Source organism: Pan troglodytes, chromosome 9 (assembly GCF_028858775.2).
Source record: "Pan troglodytes isolate AG18354 chromosome 9, NHGRI_mPanTro3-v2.0_pri, whole genome shotgun sequence".
NCBI classification, from domain to species: Eukaryota; Metazoa; Chordata; class Mammalia; order Primates; family Hominidae; genus Pan; species Pan troglodytes.
In genome coordinates, this window is record NC_072407.2 from 92,139,787 (window position 1) to 92,152,940 (window position 13,154).

The 13,154-nt window shown below is 42.3% G+C and overlaps 1 pseudogene; it reads right to left on the reverse strand.

The window, feature by feature from the left end:
• Positions 1 to 672: 672 nt before the first annotated feature.
• LOC112208001 (cell adhesion molecule-related/down-regulated by oncogenes-like) lies at positions 673 to 10,268 on the reverse strand (annotated as a pseudogene).
• Positions 10,269 to 13,154: the final 2,886 nt, after the last annotated feature.

Here is a 13,154-nt window from a genome sequence, read left to right on the forward strand (position 1 = left end):
GGCCATTTTATGAATCAATGTAATTTTAACGCAGAGGGATAGTAAAGCATTATTTGTCTCTCTGGCCTTGGTTCCTTTTCCGCATACTGCAATCATTCAACTACATCTTACACTCTACCATGTCCACGTCACTGCTTATGACTAGAATAGAAGACTGAACATCACTTGTGCCCACGTGCAGATAGGGAGAATGTTGTCTGGTCACATTACCACTTTAGTGGAAGGCACTCTTTTAAAATTCATCAGCCAGGTCTGCTATTATAAACACTGGGTCAAAACCGTGGTTGACTTCAAAGTGTTCTCAGAAAGTTTGATAATACACTATTAAAAGACGGTTTTCCATCTGAAAACCTGACTGGTGGCAACCTTCAATTGGCCCCTGCATTTCCTCTGAGCTGAAGCAGCCAAGGGATGGAATCGTTTGCATGAGGAGTTCTTACTGCCACTACAGTTGTTAGAAAATATGGAATGATCCCTCTGCCCTCCAGGTGATTGAAAGCTAGGCAAAACAAGGTTGTTTCTTACTGAGCGCAAGGAAGCAATGTGTAAGAAAACTTTTAAGGCATAAATAATACAAAAGGGCACACATTTTTAGGACACATTCACATGACATTATACTGCAAAAAAAAAAAAAAAAAAAGAATGATTTTCTCTGATTTGAATTAAGATCCTTCACACAGTTGACTCCCAGGCCTGTTTTGTGCAGTTGGTTACAGGCTTGAAGTCAGAAGATGACTGGTTGTTTGCACATCCTCCGGTTTCCTGGGGCTGCTGGAGGACCCCTGAGGGGCTGTCCAAAGGAACACCAGGCGGAGGCCATGTTGTCTTTTCAGCACCGTCCTCTGAGATAGGTGGCAAAATAAGAGGATTCCAATGTAAATTGTTGCTGTCTGTTTCTGAATAGACACAGCTGTCTCCTCTAGTGAACTCTTCTGGATTTTCTGTGCGATCACAGCTGACATCGTTTCTATTATCCTGACAGCACTTTTTTCCTCCTCTGTAATAACACACTTTGTGGATGAACCAAAATCACCAAAAACTGCCACGGATACTGTTACAGGGCCACTCAAAATAATACCAACGCTATTGTTGGCAAGGGATTGGTAGAAACCCAAAAGAGAGGAGTTAAGAGAAAGAATTGTCAAAGTCCCCTGATGAATCTGTATATGTTCCATGTTTCTACCCCACTTTTTTCCATTATGCAACCATGAGCTATGAGTGGTCACAGGTTTGGCAGAACAATGTAGTTCTGCAGGTCCACCATGTTTCTGGACGGTAGAGAGTGGCTCGGAAGTAAAATAAGGTGCCACGTCGGAACTCATGGAAGAGCAGAGAATCATGACAGTAACATACAGCAGTGTCCATATGGGTCCAAGATTCACATGCAGAGTGCCAGATTACAGAAGCAGGCAAGGCACGCTTACAGAGCAAAACCCAGGCCTTGGTTCACTTTCCAAGGTACTACAATTCAGGGTAATCAGACGCATTCCTTAACCTTGACTCCTTACTGCATACTAAAGACTTTGATCAGTCTTCATGCTGTCCATAGGGAGTCTCCAAAACTCAGAGTAACAGTTGGCTTACATCTTCAGTGATTCAAGTCTGCAAGGTGTATATGATTGTGCTTCGGGGGGAAAGCAGAGAAGCCACTTTCTGTACTTACAACGGAGTTCACTTCAGTGCTACAAACATCACCGCAGCCCTGCTTGTAATAAAGTCCAGACTAGCAATCTGCCTTTGGGTTGAGCTGTTCTCCTACAAGATAAGCTGTTAAGTCATGCCTTGATTTTAGATCTCTCGGCCGGGCAGGCTAAGCATCCGGAGTTCCTGTGGGGCAGCCGGCTGGGAAAGCCACCCTCAGGTCCTTCCCTCCGACGCCACGACGGCTACTATGGAAGCGGCTATGGTGGCAGCGGCTGCGATCCGAAGGGGCCCCTCCATGCGCCACGCAGGGCAGAGGACGGCGCGGTGTCTTGCAGGCCAGGACGCAGGCGCTGGATAGGTCAGGCGGGCGCTGGGTCCTGGTTCTTCTGGCGCCTTGACTCTGGAGCCGGGCATCAGGGCTCTGGATATGGGACCTGGGGCGCGCCCCCGCGGCAGCGCTCCTCCAGGCGGAGGGGAGTGGACATGTAACCGGGCGGGTTCAGGGCTGCCCGGAGCATGCCAGGAGCAAGAGGAGGGATCCTGTGAGAGACAAGCGAGGCCAGCTGTAGAGGCCGCCTCCCATAAGTAGTTTTTTAAACCCATCCCTCTCCCTCCACTCACAAGTAGACCACAGAGTCTATTTTGCCCATACTGATATCTCTGTGCGTTCAATGCTTAGCTCCCAATTATAAGTGAGAACATAACAGCATTTAATTTTCTGATCCTGCATTAATTTGCCTAGGATTACAACCTCCAGCTCCATTCCCATTGCTGTAAGAGAGTTGGTGTGCCCAGAGTAAAGTCCTCCATTTAAGCTCCCATTCACAATTACACTGACTCCGTTGAGAACCTTATGGTGAAGGTGGGAACAGCCACTGCTGATACCGACATGGCTCAGTAAACCTCCATGAACACTTCCATTTATCTCATTTGCTCCTGAGAGAGTGGTGTATTACATCATCTGCCCATTAATATCTGATCCTTGATAGAGGTATCCTGGAGGGTTATATTTCTGTATGATATTCTGCTGGCGATTCCTCCGCAGGCACATTTCAATGAAAACCATAAGAATGAGGCCCAAGACACCCAGCATACAGCCAAGGATCAGATAGAACAGGTCACTGCTTCTGTCAGGGCTGGTTGCTGGCCTCACATTTCCTTCACTTCCTGAGGAATTCAGACGGGTACTCAAGTCTTTCGGATACTCAGAAGCTCCAGGAACGCATTTTACTTTAGTCTCGCAGATCATCATACTGCTAAACTCACTTTCTTCTCCTTCACAGAAGCACTGCATTTTAATGCCATAGGAAGTTTCTGACAGCAGATGGCCAATCATGTGCCACTCCTTTGAACCTTCTGTAACATCCCTCTTATAAACATTGTCATTGTCATTATCTGTGGGTCGGTAATAGATATAAAAGAATGGAAGCGTTATTATTTCACGGAATGTATGTCCACTTTAGCACAATCTGAGTAATGCTGACCGCCTCTGTGTACACAATGTGAGGTCCATTATTGGACAGTTGGAAAAAAGTTTGGGGAACCCAGTCACCTGATAAGGATGAGACGCTGAACTCTGAAAACTCTCTTCATAATGGTTGATAGCAACGACCCTAAATTTGTATGTTGAACCTGTTTCTACACTACAAACTTCCACAGAAATTTTGGAAGGAAGGATATCTTCAGCTGCCACCAGCCAGTCACTGGTCCTCATCCATTTATATCTGACCTCAAAGGCAGGGATTGAAGAATTCCCATCTGCCCAAGGAATTCAAGTGACATAGACCAACCTCTCTGACACAGTGGAGATAATCAGGTGATCTGGTGCCTCTGGAGCACCACTGTGCCTAGATGAATCTGTAAGCACCACTCCAAAATTGTTGTTTGAAGCTTCTGAAACAACAGGATACTCGGGGGTGCCTGTGGGTTGAGAGGATGCCTGGGTGTTTTTTGATGACGCTGTTTTTTCTTTGCTGGTTCAGAAGGTAAGCATGGCAGGTGGGTTTTCACCTGCAGCACTTCTTGCTACCATCAAGAGTTCATAAAGACTAGATGGCTCTATTTCAGCTAAATGAAGCTCACTTTCACCTCCTGGGATTCAAACCCTGTGCCAACTTCCCACCACACCAACTTCATACTCCAGATTTTGATACTTCACAAAATAGGCATTGATGGGCAGTCCACTTTCCTTGCCTGCCCTCCACACCAGGTTGTATGTATCTGCTATGGGGGTCTGTAGGGTTTCAATTTGATGGGGACCTCAGAAACAGAGATGCCACCAGCATTTTTCTCTGATGGTGATTCCACTGCACTGAGATGTACTTTCTCTGGAAATGAGCTGAATAATCCACTTTCTGAACCATCTCTTATTTTTTTCATTTTTCTGAGTAACATCAAAAAGTGCAACTGTTTCTGCTTTTGTTTGTTTCAAAAGGAACAACCATGAGAGGTGGTTCTGCCTGCATGGTACCATGTTCATTTGTAGTTTCGCAGATGTATTTCTCCACATGCTCCTGCATCACAGCCTGAGTATGGAGAGAGCTCAAGCCAGCTTGGGACATGATGAAATAGACAGGGTCTGGGTCCAAGATTCCAGGTCTTGATAAGTGTGACTTTTGGGATTTAGATCTAAGGACTTAAGACAGATGGCTGGTTATCAATCCGTGGATGTCATACCAACAAATGACTGGACCCAGCAGCCTGGTAGCACTGTAGGACAGAGTAAACAAAGTCTCCATCTACCACTTCTATGCTTGCCGGTGCCATAATTATAACTTGCTTGAATCCATTGCCTTTTTCTATTTCAAGTCTTCCAGTAGACTGCATAAATCCAGCCTCATTATCTGCTAAACACTGATGTAGCCTAGTATCTTGCATAATAACCCCACTGAATTTCAGTCAATTTCCTGCAGTTCGATGTCTTGAGGAAGGATGATTAGGCTGTGAATTATGAAACCAGTTATGGTTGGCAGGTGGGTTCCTACAAACATCAGAGATAAAGTGTACTGTGGAAAATAGAGACACTATCTGATCCTGTAGTCCCTTAGAGTAGGAGCGTGTTCAAGTACATTAACCATGTATGCCACATATTTTACATCTCCAGAGTTGTTTCCCACCATGCAGGAATCGTTTCCAGAGTCCACTGGGTCAATGCTATCTATGGCAAGATGAGAACACAACCTTCTCCAGTTGCTTCCCGGGGCAACATCCTGCCTGTTCTTTAGCCAACACACTTGAGGAGCCAGGACCCCACTAAACACACACTCCAAAGTTACACGGCTATGTGAATGAACAGCTAATACCTGTGAACGAGCAGGGGAAGAATGCCAAAATCATCTGAAGAAAGGTGACTCACAAGGAGCTTTTGGCCAATGGGTTCAACTCTTAATTCATGTGTGGCCGGATTATAAGCTGCACATTTGTGTGATCCCTTGTCCTCTGAGGATACATTCAAAATCTAAAGATGTTCTTGTGGAGGGATTAAGTAATTCTTTGTGGAATGCTTCAGCCACTTCCCCTGGATTTTAGCGCACACGTCAGCTTTGGGGTTACTCTCTGGTACCCTGCAGCCAATGAAACCAGCACCTTTATTATTTTGCTGTAATAAAATGCTTTGTGGATGAATCAAAATCACCAAGAACTGCTGTGGATACTGTTACAGGGCCACTTACAACAACACTGACCTATTGTTGAGAATGCATTGGTAGTAACCCAAAAGGGAGGAGTTAAGAGAAAAAAATTGTCAAAGTCCCCTGATGAATCTTAATATATTCCATGTTTCTATTCTATTTTTTCCATTATGCGACCTTGAGATGTGAGTGGTCACAGGTTTAGCAGAACAATATAGTTCTACAGGTCCACTAAGTTTCTGGACGGCAGAGGGTAGCTCAAAAGTGAAATAAGGTGCCATGTCTGAACTCCCAAAAGAGCAGAGAATCGTAAGAGTAACAGACGGTGGTGTCCATAACGGGCCAAGATCTGGATGCGGAGCGCCAGATTACAGAAGCAGGCAGGACAGGCTTCCAGAGCAAAACCCAAGCCTTGGTTCGTTTTCCAAAATACTGTAGTCCAGGGTAAGCAAACACATTCTTTAACCTTGACTCCTTCCTGCTTACTAAAGACTTTGATCAGGGACAGTCTTCATGCTGTCCACAGGATGTCTCCCAAAATGAGAGTAACAGCTGACTTACATCTTCAGTGATTCAAGTCTGCAAGGTGAATACACTTGTGCTTGGGACGGAAAGCAGAGAAGCCACTTTCTGTTCTTAGGGTGGAACTCACTTCAGTGCTAAAAGCACATCATAGCAGTTCTGCTTGCAATAAAGTCCAAACTAACAATCTGCCTTTGGGTTGAGCTTTTCTCTTACAAAATAAGCTGTTAAGTCGTGCCTTAATTTTAGGTCTCTCCACGGCGCTGGCTAAGCATCTAGAGCTCCTGTGTGGCAGCCAGCTGGGAAAGCCACCCCTGTGTCATGCCCTCCGGCGTGAGGCAGCGGCTGTGGTGGCAGCTGTGATCTGAAGGGGCCCCTTCAGGCCCGGCACAGGACAGAGGAGGGTGTGGTGCCTCGCATGCCAGGGCAGAGGCTCTGGGTTGGGCGAGCGGGCCGCGAGGTCCCAGGTCTCCTTGCACTGTGTGACCTCAACTGGGAACTAGGGCTCAGGGGTGGGTAACTGGGTTGGGGGTGGGGTGCGGAGTGACAGGATCCATCCCTGTGGCAATGCTACTCTAAATGGAGGCCTACGTACAGGTAACCAGGTGGTCACAAGGCCCAACAGGAGCAGGAGAGGAGCAGGAGGAGGAGCGATCCCAGAGACAGACAGGCAAGGCAGGCTGTAGAGACCGCCCCCAGTCGGTATTTTTTCAAGCCATCCCTCTCCCGCCACCCTCAAGTAGTCCACAGAGTCTATTTTTCCCATATTGATGTCTATGTGTGTTCAATATTTAGCTCCCCATGTAAGTGAGAACATACAGCATTTGGCTTTCTATCCTGCATGAATTTGCTTAGGATTAAGGCCTCCAGCTCCACCCACATTGTTGTAAAGGACATGATTTCATTCTTTTTATGGCTGTATAGTATTCCATGGTGTATGTGTACCATATTTTATTTATACAGTCTACCACTGATGGACTCCTGGGTTGATTATGTCTTTGCTATTTTGAATAGTGCAGCCATGAACATAGGAGAGTATGTGTCTTTTTGTTAGAACGATGTATTTTCTTTTGAGTATGTACTCAGTAATGAGATAATTGTATCAAAAGGTAGCTCCGCGTTAAGTTCTTTGAGAAATCTCCAGACTGTTTTCCATAGTGGGTGCACTAATTTACATTTCTTGCTCTATCTTTAGTTCACAAAATTTCTACTAGACTCAGCTCAGGGTTGCAGCCCTGACTGCAGCAGGTGCTAGGGCTTCCCTAAGTAGATACTGTGCACAGGTAAAGAGAGAGCTCAGATCCCGGGGTTGTGAGAAGAGAAGCAGAGGAAGGAGTTAAGGAGAGGGCCACATTTGGATGCCCTGAGGAGGGATGACAGGCAGATGTAAGGAAGGTGGTACTGTGCTAGTCACTGGTGACATCCTCCTAGTTCCAGAATCTCCTGGAAAGCAGGAAGCCTCACAATTCCCAAGCATGCTGCAGTTCTGGAGGGCACAGGGCTACTATTCTTCCCAGCTTGACTCTCTTTTCTCCCAATAAACATGGGACTCTGAAGCCAGGAGTCAGAACGAATTATCTACCACCCACACAACGTTTAAACCTTCGATTTATGATTGAATTACACACACACACACACACACACGTGCAGGCACACACATGCATCTGTCGCTGTAATAAAACGTCCTTAGCTAATGCTAGACAGATCTGTGATCTGTAATTATCTCTACCCTTTTGGGCAACAAGAATAATGAATTGATTGACAAAATTGATTGACTCCTGGAAAGTAGTGTAAAAATGTAATATATATGTAAGACACATGGTGTCTTCCCCCTGTGACATTAGCAGCAACATTCCCCTAGAATATTACAAATAATATCAGAGGGGGTGTACACACATAATGTACATACCTTGTAAAATTAGGAGTAGCATCTCCCTAAGATATTATTAATAGTATCACAGAATGTGTACACACATGGCTTATACCCCATATGATGTTAGGAGTTACATCCTTCTAGTATGTTAGGAATAATACCACAAAATTGTTCACACATGGATAACGGCATATGTAATATCAGGATTAACATGCCTCAAAAATATTACAAATAACATCACAGGGGGTGTGCACACATAACGTACATGCCCTGTGACATTAGGAGTACATTTCCCTGACACATTACAAGTAATATCAGAGAGTGTACACCTTCTGTGACATTTCGAGTAATGTCCCCTGGATAGTACGAATAATATCATAGGGTGTACATCCCCTGTGACCTGAGGAGCAACATCTTTCTTGGATAATGCAAATAATATCACAAAATATACAGCCCCTGTGACATTAGGAGTAACATCCACCTAGGATATTATGAATAATATCACAGGAAGTATACTCCGTGTGACAGTAGGAGTAACCTCCCCCAAGGATATAACGAACAAATGCAGAGGATGTACATGTGTTGTGACATTAGCAGTAACATCCATTTAGGATATTATGAAAATTATCACACTGTGAACACCCCCTGTGACATTAGGAGTAACATCCCCCTACAATATTGGGAACAATATCACATGGTGTATATTCCCTGTGACATTCGAGGTAACATTTCTTTAGGATATTATGAATAATGTTACAAGATGTACAGCCCCTGTGACATTAGGAGTAACATCCCATAAAACTATAACGAATAATTTCACAAGGTGTACACGCTCTGCAACATTAAAAGTAACATTTCCCTAGAATATTATGATAGTATCACAGAGTGTACACACCCTGTGATATAGGGAGTAATATCTTGTAAGTATTATACAAGTAATTTGATAAGGTGGACAAACCCTGTGACACAAGGAGAAACATCCCTCTAGGACATTACAAATAATATTAAAGGGAACACACCCCATGTGACAATAAAGGTAACCTCCCCTTAGGATATTACGAATAATACCACAAAGAGTACACACACAGTGACATTATTATTAATGTCCCACTAGGGTATTGTGAATAATATCACAGTGTGTACAATCCTGTGACATCAGGATGAACATTCCCCTACAATATTACCAATAATATAGCAGGGTATACACCCCCTGTGATTTTGGTAGTGCCATCCTCCTAGAATATGGAAAATAATGTCCCAGGGTGTTAACGAAGAGGGGCAGTAGAGGTAAAATCCTAGTAGTGGAGTAATATTACCCCTCCTCTCCCCCCAGGATATTACAATCCACGGTGGACACACAGCGTGTTTACGTTATTGTGAGTAATACCTTCTCCGCCTCTGGAGATTACCAACTGTCATAGAAGGGTGTACATCCTCTGCACTATTTGCAGTAATGGCATCCTCTTGACCCTGGATATTAACAACAATATCAGGAGAGGATGATATTACTCCCAATATCACAGAGGGTGTATACCCCGCCTGTCATATTATTCCTACTATCCAGAACAAGAGAGAATGATATTACTCGCAATAGTGCCGGGGTGTACACCCCCCTTGTGATATTGTTCCTAATATCCAGGGAGGGAGAGCATGATATTAATAACTCCCAATATCGCTATGGGTGTACACCCACCCTGTGATATTGCTCCTAATATCCAAGGGGTAGAGTATGACATTACTCCCAGTGTTTTTTTGGAGAGTGTTTCTACCCCCAGCGGCATTGGGGGTAGTATCATCCTCTCCCACGTTGAGATTAGGAACAATATCACAGGGGGTGTGTACACACCCTGTGATATTGAAAGTAATATCAGCCTCTTTTCTCCTGGATCGTGGGACCAATATCAATGGGAAGCGTACGCTTTCTGCAATATTGGGAGTAATGTCATCCTCTCCGCCTTTGAATATTAAGGGCAATGTCACAGGGCGGGTGTACACTCTCTGTGATATTGGCAATGTTATCTTCTCCCCAAACTGCATATTAGGAAAAATATCACAGAGTGGGTGTACACCTTCTGCGATATGAGTAGTAATATCATCTTCTCCCCTTCTGGATATTAGGAACAATATCACTCCGGAGTGTACACTTTCTTCGAGATTGAGAGTAATATCATCCTCTCCGCCTTTGAATATTAAGAGAAATATCACAGGGGGGATGTACAGCCCCTGAGATTTTGGGAGTAATATCGGGCTCTTTCCCTCCATGGATATTAGGAAAATATCTCACGGTGGGTTTACACCTCCTGCTATATGGGGAGTCGTATCCTCTCTTTTCCTGGATATTAGGGACAATATCACAGGGTGGGTGTACACAGCCTGCGATATTGCTGTAATATCATCCTCTCGCCCTCCGGGTATTAGGAACAATATCACAGAAGGGGCGTACACTCCCTGTGATATTGGGAGTAATATCATTTTCTCCTTCCATGAATATTAGGAGCAATATCCCTGGGTGGATGTACACCCACTGTTACATTGGGAGTAATGTCATACTCTACCCCCTGGATATTAGAGGCAATATCACAGGGTCGGTGTACACCCATAGCGATATTGGGAGTTATTAATATCATGATCTACCTCCCTGGATATTAGGAACAATATCACAAGGGGGGTGTACACCCCGGCACTATTGCGAGTAATATCATTCTCTCTTATTCTGGATAGTAGGAATAATATGACAGGCGGGGTGTACACCCTCTGTGATATTGGGAGTAATATCATCCTCTCCCAACGTGGATATTAGGAACAATATCACAAGGGGGGCTGTACACGTCTTTGATATTGGTAGTAATATCACCCTCTCCCCCTTGCATATAAGAAACAGTGTGATAGGCGGGGTGGACACCCCCTGCGATATGGGGAGTAATATCACCCTCCTCTCCACACCTGGATATCATGACCCACGGTGGACACACAGCGTGTTTACGATATTGTGAGTAATATCATGCCACCTCTAGAAATTATGAACAATATCACAGATTGGTGTACACCCTCTGAACTATAGGGAGTGATAACATCCTCTCCACCCCTGAATATTAGGAACAATATCAAAGAAGTGTTTATATCCCCTGTGATATTGGGAGTAATACCATCCTCTCCCACGTTGAAATTCAAAACAGTGTCACTGGGGGCGTGCCCACCCCATGTGATACTGAAAGGAATATCATCCTCTTCTCTCCTGGATCATGGGAACAATATCACTAGGGTGGTGTACACTTTCTGCAGTATTGGCAGTAATATCCTCTTCGCCTTGGAATATTAAGGACAATATCACAGGGGGGCTGTACACATCCTGCGCTATTAACAATAATATTATCCTCTCACTCCCTGCATATTAGGAAAAATATCACAGAGTGGGTGTACACCTCCTGCGATATGGGGAGTAATATCTTCTCTTCTTCTGGAAGTAGGAATAATATCACATGGGTTTGTGCACTTTCTGTGATATTGGGAGTAATATCAACTTCTCCGCCTTTGAATATTAAAAACAGTATCACAGAATGGATGTACACCCCCTGCGATATTGGGAGTAATATCAGCCTCTACCCTCCATGGATATTAGGAATAATATCCCAGAGTGGGTATTCAGCTGCTGCTGTATGGGGAATCATATCATCCTCTCCCTTCCTGGATATTATTAGCAACAATATCACAGGGTGGGTGTGCATAGCCTGCAACATTGGGAGTAATATCTCCCTCTCCCCCTCCGGATATTAGGAACAATATCACAGAACGGGTGTACACTCCCTGCGATACTGGGAGTAATATCATTCTCTTCTTCCGTGAATATTAGGAGCAATATCACTGGGTGGATGTACACCCACTGCTACATTGGGAGTAACGTCATACTCCACCCCCTGGATATTCGGATCAATATCACCGGGTGGGTGTACACCTACTGCAATATTGAAAGTAATACGATGCTCTCTCCCTCCATGGACATTAGGAACAATATCATAGGTGGGTGTACACGCACTGCGGTATTAGGAGTAATATTATTATTAATTATTACTTATTTATTGTTAACATTAACATTAATTACCAGTATCAATATTGAGAAATAATTGCTAACAAAAAGGTTTCATATTATTAACATTAATATTAATTATTGGTACCTAATATTATTGTTTTCTAATTAATAAGATCAGTATCAATTGTTAATGTCAGTCATTATTAATTAATATTAATAATTTTATTGTTATCATTAATATATTTAATAATAATTATCATTATTATCAGTATTGATTTTAAATCACTCATTTAACAAAAACTCAGGCTACATACAACTACGCAAAGGGTCTAACATTGTAAGCGTTTAGGGACTGCTTCAATCATTCGCTGACACAATAACACTTTTCAGCAAAGAACCCCTATGGCCCTCAACATCTACTATTAACCTTTATATTATTGTTCCAACCCTGGCCCTTTCTTTCGCTCTTCTATTGTGAACCCCCATCCCTATACCAGATCCTCTAATTAATTTTCAAATAGGCCTCCTATTTTTACTAACCTTATCAAGCCTAGCCATCTACACTATTCTATGATCAGGAAGAGCAATTAAATTCAAATTATGCACTAATTGGCACATTACAAACTGTTGCCCAAACAATTTCATATGAAGTAACCCTAGCCATTATCCTGCTATCAATTCTACAGATAAGTGGCTCGTTTAACTTATATTCACTCATCACAATGCAAGAAATCCTCTGACTGCTCCTATCATCCTGGCCCCTAGACATGATATGACTTGTCTTCACACTAGCAGAAACTAATCGAGTCCCTATATTATATATATATAATTTTTTATATATATAATACATATTATATAAAATATAAATATATAAATATTTGTATATTATATATTTTATGTAAAATATAAATATACAAATATTTATATATTAATATTTTATATAAAATATATAATGTACAAATATTTGTATATTATATATTTTATATAAAATATAAATATATAAATATTTGTATATTGTGTATTTTATATAAAATATAAACATAAATATTTGTATATTATGTATTTTATATATAATATAAAGATATAAATATTTGTATATTATGTATTTTATATATAATATAAATATATAAAGATTTGTATATAATATATTTTATATATAATATAAATATATAAATATTTACCTATAATACAAAATACATATAATATATATGATTATATATAATTTTTATACCCTCTGTAGAGGGAATTATTTTTGTTTCTATATCCATCCATAATAAAATACTGTGTCTGTCCATAATAAAAATACTAGTGGAAAAGTAGGAATTATAGTCACGTAAGAGATAAAAGAAAATCTGTTAGTATCAATATATTAACACATATAGGTGGTGTTGGTTCTTACAGGGTTTAGTAAAATGCATTCTCATTTTCTAAACAATTTCCACGTTACTGTATATTTATT